A 13,144-nucleotide genomic window follows, 5' to 3' on the forward strand; every position below is an offset into this window, starting at 1 on the left:
AAAGAGGGAAAACCCCCCTTCAGAGGGGACAATAAGGAAGATACAGACTAATGCTAAAACTAAAAGATAAAGGAGATACAGAATACTATGCTACATGGAATAGATTCTATCAATGGTTAGAGCTAGAAGTTGGAATGAGAAATAATCAGGTTAGGTGGACATAGAAAGAGATACTATGTATTATTAGAATGTAGCTATTAGAATGATAGATAAGTTGACATTCTAGAATATGATGGTCAAAAACAATCGTAAAACACTAGCACTGTTTAAAATAGTATATATGGTATTTTGTTTTTACCTTTTGTTTCATGGCAAGTAGAATGCCAGGACAATTACACTGTATTCAATATATCTATATGTAAACAATAAAGCTACAAAAATTAAAAAAATAAAAAATTAGGTCATTACTTTTCCTGAAGCTCTTTCCAAGTTACTCATATAATTTCTGTTTTGTATAGATCCTTTTATGATATGTAAGGGAACTACTATGACTGGAGCTCTTCCCACACTCCATACATTTTTATACCTTCTCCCATGTGGATCCTTGGATGAGAAGTAAGATGACTGGTCTTTCCAAACTCCATGCTTTTATAAATATTTCTATTGGGACGCTGGCATTTTGGGGGGGGGGGATTGGAGAGATTGCTATATGGAGTTTCTCTTTCTGTTTCCAGCATTGCTGTACTGTGGGAGGGGTTTTGCACTGCTTTAAATTGCTGTTTTTAAGTGGGAAGATTTAGTTCCTGCCGAGATCTCTTACTATCACAAGCTTTTCAATAAAAGCTCATCAATAACTTCAGTTTCAAGAGCCCTGCTTTCTTGGGAAGATTAGAGAGGCAAGACCTTACAAATTTATATGACATGTCCCGTGTGAATCCTTTTATGAGAAATAAGACAATCACTCCGACTAAAGCTCTTTCCACACTCCAGGCATTTATAGGGTTTCTCCCCTGTGTGGATTCTTTTATGAGAAATAAGACAATCATTCCGACTGAAGCTCTTTCCACACTCCAGGCATTTATATGGCTTCTCCCCTGTGTGGATCCTGTTATGAGAAGTAAGACAATCACTCCGACGGAAGCTCTTTCCACACTCCATGCATTTATATGGCTTCTCTCCTGTGTGGATCCTTTTATGGGAAATAAGACCACCGGTCTGAGCAAAGGTCTTCCCACACTCCATGCATTTATAGGGCTTCTCCCCTGTGTGGATCCTTTTATGGATCGCAAGTTTATTCCTGTGAGCAAAGGCTTTCCCACACTCCATGCATTTATATGGCCTCTCCCCTGTGTGGATCCTTTTATGCATGGTAAGATCACAATTTCTCCTAAAGCCCTTTCCGCATTGCACACATTTGAATACCTTCTGCTTTGTGTTGATCATTTCATGGAGTACAAGGGAACATATTGTACTGAACCAGTTTCCATAGTCCTTGCAACTATGTGGATTATCCTCTGCATGGCTCCTATTATGTTTAGTAAGTTGAATTCTATGAGCAAAGGTCTTTCCACACTCCATGCGTTTTTGTGGTTTCTCCCCTTTGTGGATCTTTTTATGATAAAGAAGACCACCATTTGACGTAAAATCCTTTCCACATTCCATGCATTCATATGGTTTCTTCATTGTGTCAAATATTTTATGTAAAGTAAGATCATGAGAGTTATTTCCACAATTCATGCATGTATTTGGCTTCTGTCCTGTGTGGATTGTTTCAGGGAAAGTAAATTGACTGCCTGTTCTGAAGCTTTTTCCACATTCCACACATTCATTAGGTTTCTCTTCTCTCTGGACCCCTTCTTGAGATATAAGGGACCAATTTCCAAGAGAAGTGGGGAAAGTCCCATTGTAATTTTTTCCATTGTGTTTGCTAATAGCATCTTGTTTGTTTTGGTTTGGAAAGTGTTCATTTAGATGTAAGTTAGCTTTGATTAGTTTCACACTTTTCCAAATATATTTCTTTATATTCCTTTCTTGGGCAAAAAACTCCTGCACTGAAGCATCAATAGAAGATGAGCTTTCCTGATTCCAGTTATTTAACTGGTTTCTTTCATGTCTTTCTACTTCCTTTTGAATTGCAGACTTCTCCGTTCCATCTCCAGCATTGATCACTTGGAACAGTTCAAAGGAATCTTGATTCTCCTGCGCATTATTACCTTCAAAGGTAAAGAATAATCGTTGCTGAAAAACATCAAACTGTAGGAAATCTTAATTCTTTATTTTTATGAATTTCCAATATACACGTTTCCATGCTTTCAATGACATGGTATAGAAATTACAATTTCCATGTTCATAAGCTATAGAAGCTTTAAAATATCTAGAAAATATCTCTACAATTATCCCTATGTATTCAAATCTCATCCAGACTTAGCTCTCACTTAAGCAATAATCAGAGGAAACTTCCGGGGAGGTATTAGGAGATAGCCTAACATTTATTAGAGTCAGTTAATTTCAACAGAGACCTGTGAGAGCTAAAACAATTTTGAAAAAGGTCCTTGTTTTTTCTCTCCAAACTGCCTTCTCGTTACTATTCATTTTCTATTGCAAAAATCACATAGCCGCAGAGAAAAAACTCAGGAGTACTTCTATTCACTCTCCGCACTAGAGTTAGGAATAGCAAACTCTTACCCAGAGAGGCCACGTTCCTATGATTTTCCACCATGACTTCCCAATGCAGCTCTTTTTGTTCAGGACCTAGCTGAGACCACTCCTCCTCAGAGAAATGCACAGCCACCTCCTCGAAGGTCACAAAACCCTCCTGAACAAGGAAAAACAGAACAGTTCCATTGTTCATAAATTCCCAAAGCACAACTATTTGCTAAATTAAATAGCTATGCTTGATATGATTCCAGGGTTTAAGGGAGACGGGAGAAGACAAAACAGAAAGTTGTATTTATTCCTTCATTCCTATTTCTTGAAGGGATTTTTTAAAAAATTACTTCTTATAAACTAATAGTATGAAGATACCTAGCAGAGTAAGTTAACTAATGGTCTTTTAAAAAACATTTCCTAAACAGAATCTGAGGGTAGAAATGACAAAACATTGTGTCTCAACAACAATCTTCAGAGGAAACTAACCTGCTGAAAGCAACTTGAACCTGCTATTCTCCTTTCCACATTGCTCAGAACAAGCGGGGGTAGGGGAGAATAGAAGAATGGAGTGCACTGTACACCAACTTGACTTCCTGAAGGCAAGAGACAATACAAATCTATCTTATGTGCCCCACTTACTTGATTTGGAGGCTCAACCACTGTTTCAGTTCCACCATAAAGACCAGAAAACTTCATTCTATGTTTTCCTGTGAGGAAGACATGCATGATTAATAATAAATTAGGACATATTCTACAGAAGAGAAGACATAGACAAGGTAAGGTAGGTGGGATCTCTCTGGGGAAACAAGGGACCTTCACTTACCTCCCAAGGTGTCCTGACTTGATTCTTCCTGAGATATCGTCCTGAAAAACAGATCCTCAGGGGGATTCCTCCTTCCTTCAGGATCTCTGATCTCCACAGTAAAGGGCTTGAAATAGGAGGAAGGAGAAAAGAATAATAATTTATGGACATCACACATGGATTCTTGTTCTCCAAACACAACCTCAAAGCGCCCAGTATTCATCAAGGAGCTGAGAGAGGAATGAATGGAACTATGTCCTACAAAAATTAGTGAAACACCTCCATGTGATATCAATGCCAGAAGCGTCTGGAAGGGAAGGGGTGAAGAATTCAAACTCTATTCCCTTCAAAGCCCTTCTAGAGTCCGGAGACAAAGGTCTCTCACCGCCAACTCAACCTTCTCTTTCTGCTCCTCTGCCTGGCTCAGGAGGAAGCCTTCCGCGAGGGCCACTGCCTGGGAGCTGGTCTGTGCTCCACACTCCCGCACCCAGCTCTCCATCTCTGGGGGCAGGATAGCCAAGAGCTGCTCCAGAACCACCAGGTCCAGCATCTGGGCTTTGGTGTGCTTTTCGGGTCTCAGCCATCGTCTGCAAAAGTTGTGGAGTCGGCTGCAAAGTTCTCGGGGACCCTCAGCCTCCTGGTATTGGAGGCTCCTGAAGTTGCAGGGCTCAACTTCTGAATGGAGGATGGTTTCCTCCTCCAGGATCTTCTCTCTGTTTTTTGTCCAGATCTCCCCACAGCTCCTAGGCTGAAAAGCACAAGGGTCTTTTGGAGTGGTTTCACTTGCTAAAAGTCGTGTCTCCATTTTATCTCTGGTCTGCAAGACAAATCCAAAGGGGTCCCAGGAATCCTGTGGATCAACAACCGCTTTTCATTCATAGGATGGTTTCCGTTGTTGCAGGACTGATCACAGCAGGTTATTCTGTTCTCTTTGCCCAAGAGATAATTTTGGCTCCCAAAAACTACAAATGGCTTCGAGTTTGTGTATCTGAGACGGAAAAGAAAATAAATTCCTAGAATTACAAAGTGGTGAACTGAACCACTGAACAACATTCATGTAACATGTCCAGAGCCCCAAGCGGGCCATCCCAGTGCAGGACCGAGGTCCCCAGAGCAGGACCGGGAAGGAGGCAGCTGGAGAGGCTGCCCCACTTCTCTCCCCCTCCGGTGACAGGATGGGGCCCTCGGGGAGCCTGGTGCGAATCCTGCCTCCTCCTCGCCCGGCTTCTCTCCTCTCCTGCTGGGCCTCCGCAAGGCCGACCCTCCCCTCCCCCCACTCGGCTCTTCCCCGGACAAGGGTAAGGAAAGGGATCCCCGCTTCCCCCTGCATGGAGAGGGCGGCTGGGGAACATGGGAGCAGGGGTGGAAGCCGGAGGAGGGTCGGGCGCGGGTCTCTCCTTCCTCCGCCTCCTTTTGCACGGGAAGAGCCCCCACCTCACCCGGGGTACGTCTGGATCTCCCCCCCGCCAGACTCTCCCGCAGCCCCTCCTCCTCCTGCGGAGCCCTAGGGGTTAAGGGCAGCGAGTATGGCCTCCTAGAGCGGCAAGCGTTTGTGACGTCACTCTCTCCTCAGAGTGCTCGGGAAAGCCAGCTATGACGTTCACCTTCCAGTGGCCCAATGGGGAGGCGCCTGGCGTTACTTTCTCTTCAGCGAGGGCGACCCCTAATGGATTTTGACTAACATTACAGGATTCCCTTGTAAAGGCGGGAAAAAGTCTGAGAGAGGTACAAAATAAATGGGGCTTCTCCAAACAGCAGCCAATAGGATTTGGGGGGGGGGGTTGATTGGGGGTGCTTTTTTCCCGCCTCTGAAAGGTTTCCCTGCTATTCCTTTTCCAAGAATTCCCCTTTCTTTCCCGCTGATTTCCCCACCATCTTCTGAGGTAAACTTTACCTCAGACTTCCATGTCTCTGAACCTTTCCTGCCTAAGGAGTCTGCTTTGCATCTTGTGTGCTGAGCCTGTGCAGCGTCACAAAGGAGGGCCTGGCCAAGGGCGCCTTTAAGATGTTTTATTATCTATCCACCAATCCATCTCTACTCATTTATTTGTCTATCATTATCTATCTACTCTCTCCCTCTGTGTCAGATCCCTATCGTGATATTCCTGGGGTGGGGGGTGACTGGTGGATCATTTATTCACTTAATTACCCTTTCTGTCATCTGCACCTCCATAACTGGTTTGGCTCTGCAACCCAACAAGACAGACAGAGACTTCAGAGGATAATTAGAACTGCGGAAAAAACAATTGCTACCAACCTACCTCCCATTGAGGACCTGTATACTGCACGAGTCAAAAAGAGGGCTGTGAAAATATTTACAGACCCCTCGCATCCTGGACATCAACTGTTTCAACTCCTACCCTCAAAACGACGCTACAGAGCACTGCACACCAAAACAACTAGACACAAGGACAGTTTTTTCCGGAACGCCATCACTCTGCTAAACAAATAATTCCCTTAACGCTGTCAAACTATTTACTAAGTCTGCACTACTATTAATATTCTCATCGTTCCCACCACCCATCTCCTTCCACTTATGACTGTATGACTGTAATTTTGTTGCTTGTATCCTTACGATTTATATTGATATTGTTTCCTGGTTGCTTATTTGTTCCCTATGACTATCATTAAGTGTTGTACCTTACGATTCTTGATGAAAGTATCTTTTATTTTATGTACACTGAGAGCATATGCACCAAGACAAATTCCTTGTGTGTCCAATCACACTTAGCCAATAAAGAATTCTATTCTATTCTATTCTATTCTATTCTATTCTATTCTATTCTATTCTATTCTATTCTATTCTATTCTATTCTATTCTATTCTATTCTATTCCTGTTTTCCTACAACCCCTTAGTTCAGTGATGGCTAACCTTTTTGCCATCATGTGCCAGGAGGGGGGTCTGGGGGGTTGCGGGTGTGTGTGCCCATACTCATAATTCTATGCGCCTTGACCCCGTGCATGTGAACCCCCCACACTTCTCCCACTCCTGGCAGGCAATGGCCCAGTAGGCCCGTTTTTCTTTCTCACCTGGCTCCAGGGTCTCTCTAGGAGTCTGGGGAGGACGAAAACGGCCTTCCCCACCCTGCCAGAGGTCCTCCAGAGGCTGAAAACAGCCTGTTTCCCTACTTCTGGTGGGCCCAGAAGACCCGAAAATCAGCTGGCGGAGCTGAGCTCGCGTGCCCACAGATATGGCTACGCGTGCCACCTGTGGCACACGTGCCATAGGTTCGCCATCACGGCCTTAGTTTGTAACTCTAGCTCTGACACCTATCTGCCCTGTGCTTTGATTTACCTTTGGGAAATGTGTAAAGGGGGAGGGCCATCTGTTTTTTCTCAGTTCTGAAGCCTAGGGAGAGAAGTGCCTGGGAACAATCCCTTATCTCCTTCCCAGGATGACCAGCTTCAAAACATCTTCACACCTGTGGATTGGCTCATTCAGCATGATTGAGGGGAAGGGTTTCTAACTCCTTTATCCTAACAGACTTGCCTAAGGGGACCTTAGAGCCTGCTTTGCTTTTGTCTTGCAACCACTTCCTTTCAATAAATTACTTGGTCTGTTGTGTGGATGTTTGGGTGATTCAGGGGCGGGGAATTTGTGGTTTTGGGGGAGTGTTTGGGGATTGTTATGTGTGTTGGGCCTGATCTTTGGGTGTTAAGTGAATTTCATTATATGGTATACTGTGTATATATTTACAATGACAGTAACTTAAAAGGTTCCTTTGAAATGCTACTGTTTCAAGAGTCCGTACTTTCTTGATTTGGGGAGTAGAGGCAGAACCTTACACTCTACATGTATTTACCTATCTATGTATCATCTATCTCTAGCCCTGTATTTGTTGATCTTATCGGTATTTATATATGCATCATCTATCCTTATCTAGTTATTTGTCTGTCTTGTCTATCTATTGATCTATCTAGCTATCATCTCTACCAATCTATCATCTATCAGTCTACCTATTGTCTATCTATCATCTAATATCTATCCATATTTGTCTATGTATCATTATTATCTATATCTATGTAACTATCCATCCTGTGTAATCTATCTCTATCATCTGTCTGTATCTATCAATCTGTCTCTATATCATCTCTCTCTCTCTCTCTCTCTCTCTCTCTCACACACACACACACACACACACACACACACACACATACACTTTAGAAACTGCCCATCTCCCTCAGCAATGGACTCTGGGTGGTGTTCAGACAAAATGTTAAAAACATAAAAATTAAAACATATTTAAAATAGAGGCAAGGATCATTAAAATTTGACAATTAACAATTAAAATGTAGGCAAGGGCCTTTGAGCCCTAACCAACCTCGTGGCTATGCACTCCTCTAAAAGCCCCAAGCAAAATAGCAGAATACCACTTGTGAGGGTTTGGCCCTTTTTTTAAAAACCTTCCCTAGATCATTACGTACATAAAGGAAATACAAAATTAACCAAGAAAGTGTATATGGATTCTCACCCAAATATATGTTTATTGAAAAATTAGGTCATTTCCTGAAGCTCTTTCCAAGTTACTCATATAATTTCTGTTTTCTAGAGATCCTTTTATGAAATAGAAGGGAACTATTATGACTGAAGTCCTTTCCACACACTATATACATTTTTACACCTTCTCCCATGTGGATCCTTGTGTGGGAAGTAAGATGGCTGGTTTGATGAAAGTTTCCAAACTCCATGCTTTTATAAGGCTTTTCTACTGTGTGGATCCTTTTATGTAACACGAGTGATCAATTTTTGCAGGAACCCTTTCCAAATTCCACGAATTTATACGGCATGTCCCTTGTTCCTTTTATGAGAAGTAAGACAATCACTCCGACTGAAGCTCTTTCCACACTCCATACATTTATATGGCTTCTCCCCTGTGTGGATCCTTCTATGGGAAATAAGGCCACCGGACTGAGCAAAGATCTTCCCACACTCCATGCATTTATAGGGCTTCTCCCCTGTGTGGATCCTTTTATGGATGGTAAGATCACAATTCCTCCGAAAGCCCTTTCCACATTGCACACATATAAAAGCCTTATGCCTTGTGTGGATCATTTCGTGCTGTATAAGGGAACATCTTGTTTTGAGCCATTTTCCACATTCCTTGCAACTATATGGCTTTTCCCCTGTGTGGATCCTTTTATGGGAAACAAGACTACTGCTATGAGCAAAGTTCTTTCCACACTCTGTGCATTTATATGGCTTCTCCCCAGTGTGGACCCTATTATGGGAAATAAGACTACTGCTATAAGCAAAGTTCTTTCCACACTCCATGCATTTGTATGGCTTCTCCCCAGTGTGGATTCTATTATGTTTAGTTAGTTGACTTCTATGAACAAAGGTCTTTCCACACTCCATGCATTTACAGGACTTCTCTGTGTGGATCTTATGATGGTAAGTGAGAAAATTCCTCGCAGCGAAAGTCTGTCCACACTCCATGCATTTATATGGTTTCTCCCCTGTGTGGATCTTTTTATGGATCGCAAGTTTACTCCTGTGAGCAAAGGCTTTCCCACACTCCATGCATTTATATGGCTTCTCCCCTGTGTGGATCTTTTCATGGAGAATAAGGGAACATTTTCTTCTGAGCCACGTTCCACATTCTTTGGAACTATGTGGCTTCTCCCCTGTGTGGCTACTATTATGATTAATAAGTTGACTTCTATAAGTAAAGGTCTTTCCACACTCCGTGCATTTATACGGTTTCTCTCCAGTGTGGATCCTGTTATGAGAAGTAAGACTGTTGCCTTGAGCAAAGATCTTTCCACACTCCATGCATTTATATGGCTTCTCCCCTGTGTGGATCTTTCTATGGGAAATAAGACCACTGTTCTGAGCAAAGGTCTTTCCACAATCCCTGCATTTATATGGCTTCTCCCCTGTGTGGATCCTTTTATGGATGGTAAGATCACAATTCCTCCGAAAGCCCTTTCCACATTGCACACATATAAATGCCTTCTGCCTTGTGTGGATCATTTCATGGTGTATAAGGGAACATCTCGTTTTGAGCTTTTTCCCACATTCCTTGCAACTATATGGCTTTTCCCCTGTGTGGATCCTTTTATGGGAAACAAGACTACTGCTATGAGCAAAGTTCTTTCCACACTCTGTGCATTTATATGGCTTCTCCCCTGTGTGGATCCTTTTATGGATCACAAATTGACTCCTGTGAGTAAAGGTCTTTCCACAATCCATGCATTTATGTGGTTTCTCCCCTTTGTGGATCTTTTTATGGTAAAAAAGACCACCATTCGACCTAAAGCTCTTTCCACATTCCATGCATTTATATGTTTTCTTCCTTGTGTGAGTCATTTTATGTACAGTAAAGTCACAATTGGTATGAAAGCTATTTCCACATTTCATATATTTAGATAGCTTCTGTCCTGTTTGGGACATTTTATGGAAAGAAAGTTGATTGCTTGTTCTGAAGCTTTTTCCACATTCCACACATTCATTAGGTTTCTCTTCTACGTGGATTCCTTGTTGAGATATAAGGGACCGATTTCCAAGAGAAAAGGTGAAAGTCCCATTGTAATTTTTTCCATTGGTTCTGCTTACAGGGTCTTGTTTGTTTTGGATTGGAAAATGTTCGTTTACATGTAATTTAGGTTTGATTACTTTCACACTTTTCCCAATATTTTTTTTAATTTTCCCTTGCTGGGCAAGAAAGTCTTGCATCAAAGCACCAATAAAAGATAAGCTTTCCTGATTCCAGTTATTTAACTGGTTTCTTTCATGTCTTTCTACTTCCTTTTGAATTGCAGACTTCTCCGTTCCATCTCCAGTATTGATCAGTTGGAACAGTTCACAGGAATCTTGATTCTCCTGCGCATTATTACCTTCAAAGGAAAAGAAAAATGGCTAGTGGAGAACATCAAAGTGTAGGAAGTCATATGAATCTTCATCTTAATTTTTGCAAAATTCCAGTATATTGCACGTTTGCATGCTTTCAATGACATGGTATAGAAATTACGATTTCTATATTCATAAACGGTAGAAGCTTTGGAAATATCTAGAAAATATCTCTTTCTCTACAATTATCCATACGTATTCAAATCTCATCCAGACTTAGCTCTCACTTAAGCAATAACCAGAGGAAACATCCAGGGAGGTATTAGGAGATAGCCTAACATTAGAGTTGGTTAATTTCAGCAGAGACTTGTGAGAGCTAAAACAATTTGGAACAAGTCTTTGTTTTTTCTATCCAAACTGCCTTCTCTTTAATATTCATTTTCTCTTGCCAAAATCATATAGCTGCAGAGGAAAAACTTAGGAATACTTCTATTCACTCTCAACACTAGAGTTAGGAATAGCAAACTCTTACCCAGAGAGGCCACGTTCCTATGATTTTCCACCATGACTTCCCAATGCAGCTCTTTTTGGTCAGGACCTAGCTGAGACCACTCCTCCTCAGAGAAATGCACAGCCACCTCCTCATAGGACACAAGACCCTCCTGAACAAGGAAAAACAAGGTTTAGGAGTGACGGGAGAAGACAAAACAGAGAAAATTCTCCAGGAAGGACATTCCTCAGCCTTTCAAGAGCTGGATTGTTTGGTATCCAAATCCTGGCACAAATGAGACGATCAGAAATTACTTTGCAGGCCAAGATTGCCTTGATTATATGCTCCTTCAAGACCATTTTTTACTTAGAGACTTTTCCATCTGGCCCGTCATTGGATTTCACTAGTCTGCTTAATCTTTTAATCTGATGAACGTATTTTTCAATCAGTTGTTACAAACAAGACTTTTTAAAAATAGTAATGTCACAGTGTGACTATTTAATTATGTTTTTATTAGCCGTGTACAATTCCATGTCAAAGAATAATAAAAAGCATGGGTCTGTTTAGCAGTTGCTGTCACTGTGGTGCGTTTATTCCTTCGTTCCTATTTTTTGAAGGATTTGTTTAAAAATTACTTCTTATAAACTAATAGTAGGAAGAGTACTCAGCAGAGCAAGTTAACTAGTGGTCTTTATAAAAACATTTCCTAAACAGAATCTGAGGGTAGAAATGATAAACCACTGTGTCCCAACAAAAGTATTTAGAGGAAACTAACCTGCTGAAAGCAACTTGAACCTGCTAGTCTCCTTTCCACATTGTTCAGAAACAGGAAAATAACACAGCCCGAACCGGGGGGGGGGGGCGGCAGGAATAAAAGAATGGAGTGCACTGTACACCAACTTGACTTCCTGAAGGAAGAGACAATACAAATCTAGCTTATGTGCCCCACTTACTTGATTTGGAGGCTCAACCACTGTTTCAGCTCCGCCATAAAGACCAGAAAACTTCATTCTATGTTTCCCTGTGAGGAAGACATGCATGATTAATAACAACATAAGGACATATTCTACAGAAGAGAAGACATAGACAAGGTAGGGTAACTGGGATCTCTCTGGGGAATCAAACATCTTTAGTTATCTCCCAAGGTGTCCTGACTTGACTCTTCGTGAGATGCACTCCTGAAAAACAGATCCTCAGGGAATTTTGATGGATTCCTCTTTCCTTCCGGATCTCTGATCTCCACAGTGAAGGACTTGAAATAGGAGGAAGGAGAAAAGAAGAATAATTTATGGACATCACCCAACATGAAGTGGATTCTTGTTCTCTGAACACAACATCAAAGTGCCCAATATCCATTGAGGAGTTGAGCGAAAAATGGAACAATGTCCTAGAAGAATTACTGAAACACCTCCATGTAGTATGAATGCCAGAGGAGTCTGGAAGGGAGGGGGTGAAGAATTCAAACTCTTTATTCCCTTCAAAGCCCTTCTAGAGTCCGGAAACAAAGGTCTCTCACCTGCAACTTGATCTGCTCCTTCTGCTCCTCCATCTGGCTCAAGAGGAAGCCTTCCGCCAGGGCCACCACCTGAGAGCTGGTTTCTGCTCCACACTCCCGAACCCAGCTCTCCATTTCTGGGGGCAGAAAGGCCAGGAGCTGTTCAAGAACCACCTGGTCCAGCATCTGGGCTTTGGTGTGCTTTTCTGGTCTCAGCCATCGCCTACAAATGTTGTGGAGTTGGCTGCAAAGTACTTGGGGACCCTCAGCCTCGTATTGGAGGCTCCTGAAATTGCAGGACTGACCTTCTGAATGGTGGATGGTTTCCTCCTCCAGGATCTTCTCCCTGTTTTTTGTCCAGATCCCCCCACAGCTCCCAGGCTGAACAGCAGAAGGGCCTTTTCCAGTCACTTCACTTGCTAAAAGTTGTGTCTCCATTCTGTCTCTGGCCTGCAAGGCAACTTCAAACGGGTCCCAGAAATCTTGTGGACCTCGAAGTGCTTTTCATTCATAGGATGCTTTCTGTTGTTGCAGGACTGACCACCGCAGGTTATTCTGCCCGGATTGACCCAGGAGGGTCCTGTCTCCCTTTGCATGGGAAGAGACACACACCCCCACTCGGGGCGCATCTGGATCTCCACCACTACCACCAGACTCTCCGGCAGCCTCTCTGCCTTCTGCGGAGCCACAAGGGTTAATGGAAGCGAGTGCAAGTTCCTAGCGTGGTAAGCATTTGTGATGTCATGCTTCCTCTGAAAAGCCAATTATGACCCTCTAGTGGCCCAATGGGGAATCCCCCTGGAGGATTCAGTGCGCAACATCAGCACACCTTGCAAGGGTGGGATAAACACTCAGGCGAAGGGAAGCAAAAGATTTCAAAGGCGGGAGCAGAGATTGGTTTCAGCAGGTTCTGACCAGTTCTGGAGAACCAGTAGCGGAAATTTTGAGTATGTCGGAGAACCAGTAGTAAAAATTCT

The 13,144-nt window shown here is 42.7% G+C and overlaps 1 pseudogene; it reads right to left on the minus strand.

The window, feature by feature from the left end:
* Positions 1–12,605, minus strand: part of LOC139311587 (zinc finger protein 208-like) — a 59,645-nt pseudogene extending 47,040 nt beyond the window's left edge.
* Positions 12,606–13,144: the final 539 nt, after the last annotated feature.

The sequence above is a fragment of the Pituophis catenifer genome, unplaced genomic scaffold (assembly GCF_029215685.1).
Source record: "Pituophis catenifer annectens isolate HBS135680 unplaced genomic scaffold, rPitCat1.0.hap2 SCAF_2, whole genome shotgun sequence".
NCBI classification, from domain to species: Eukaryota; Metazoa; Chordata; class Lepidosauria; order Squamata; family Colubridae; genus Pituophis; species Pituophis catenifer.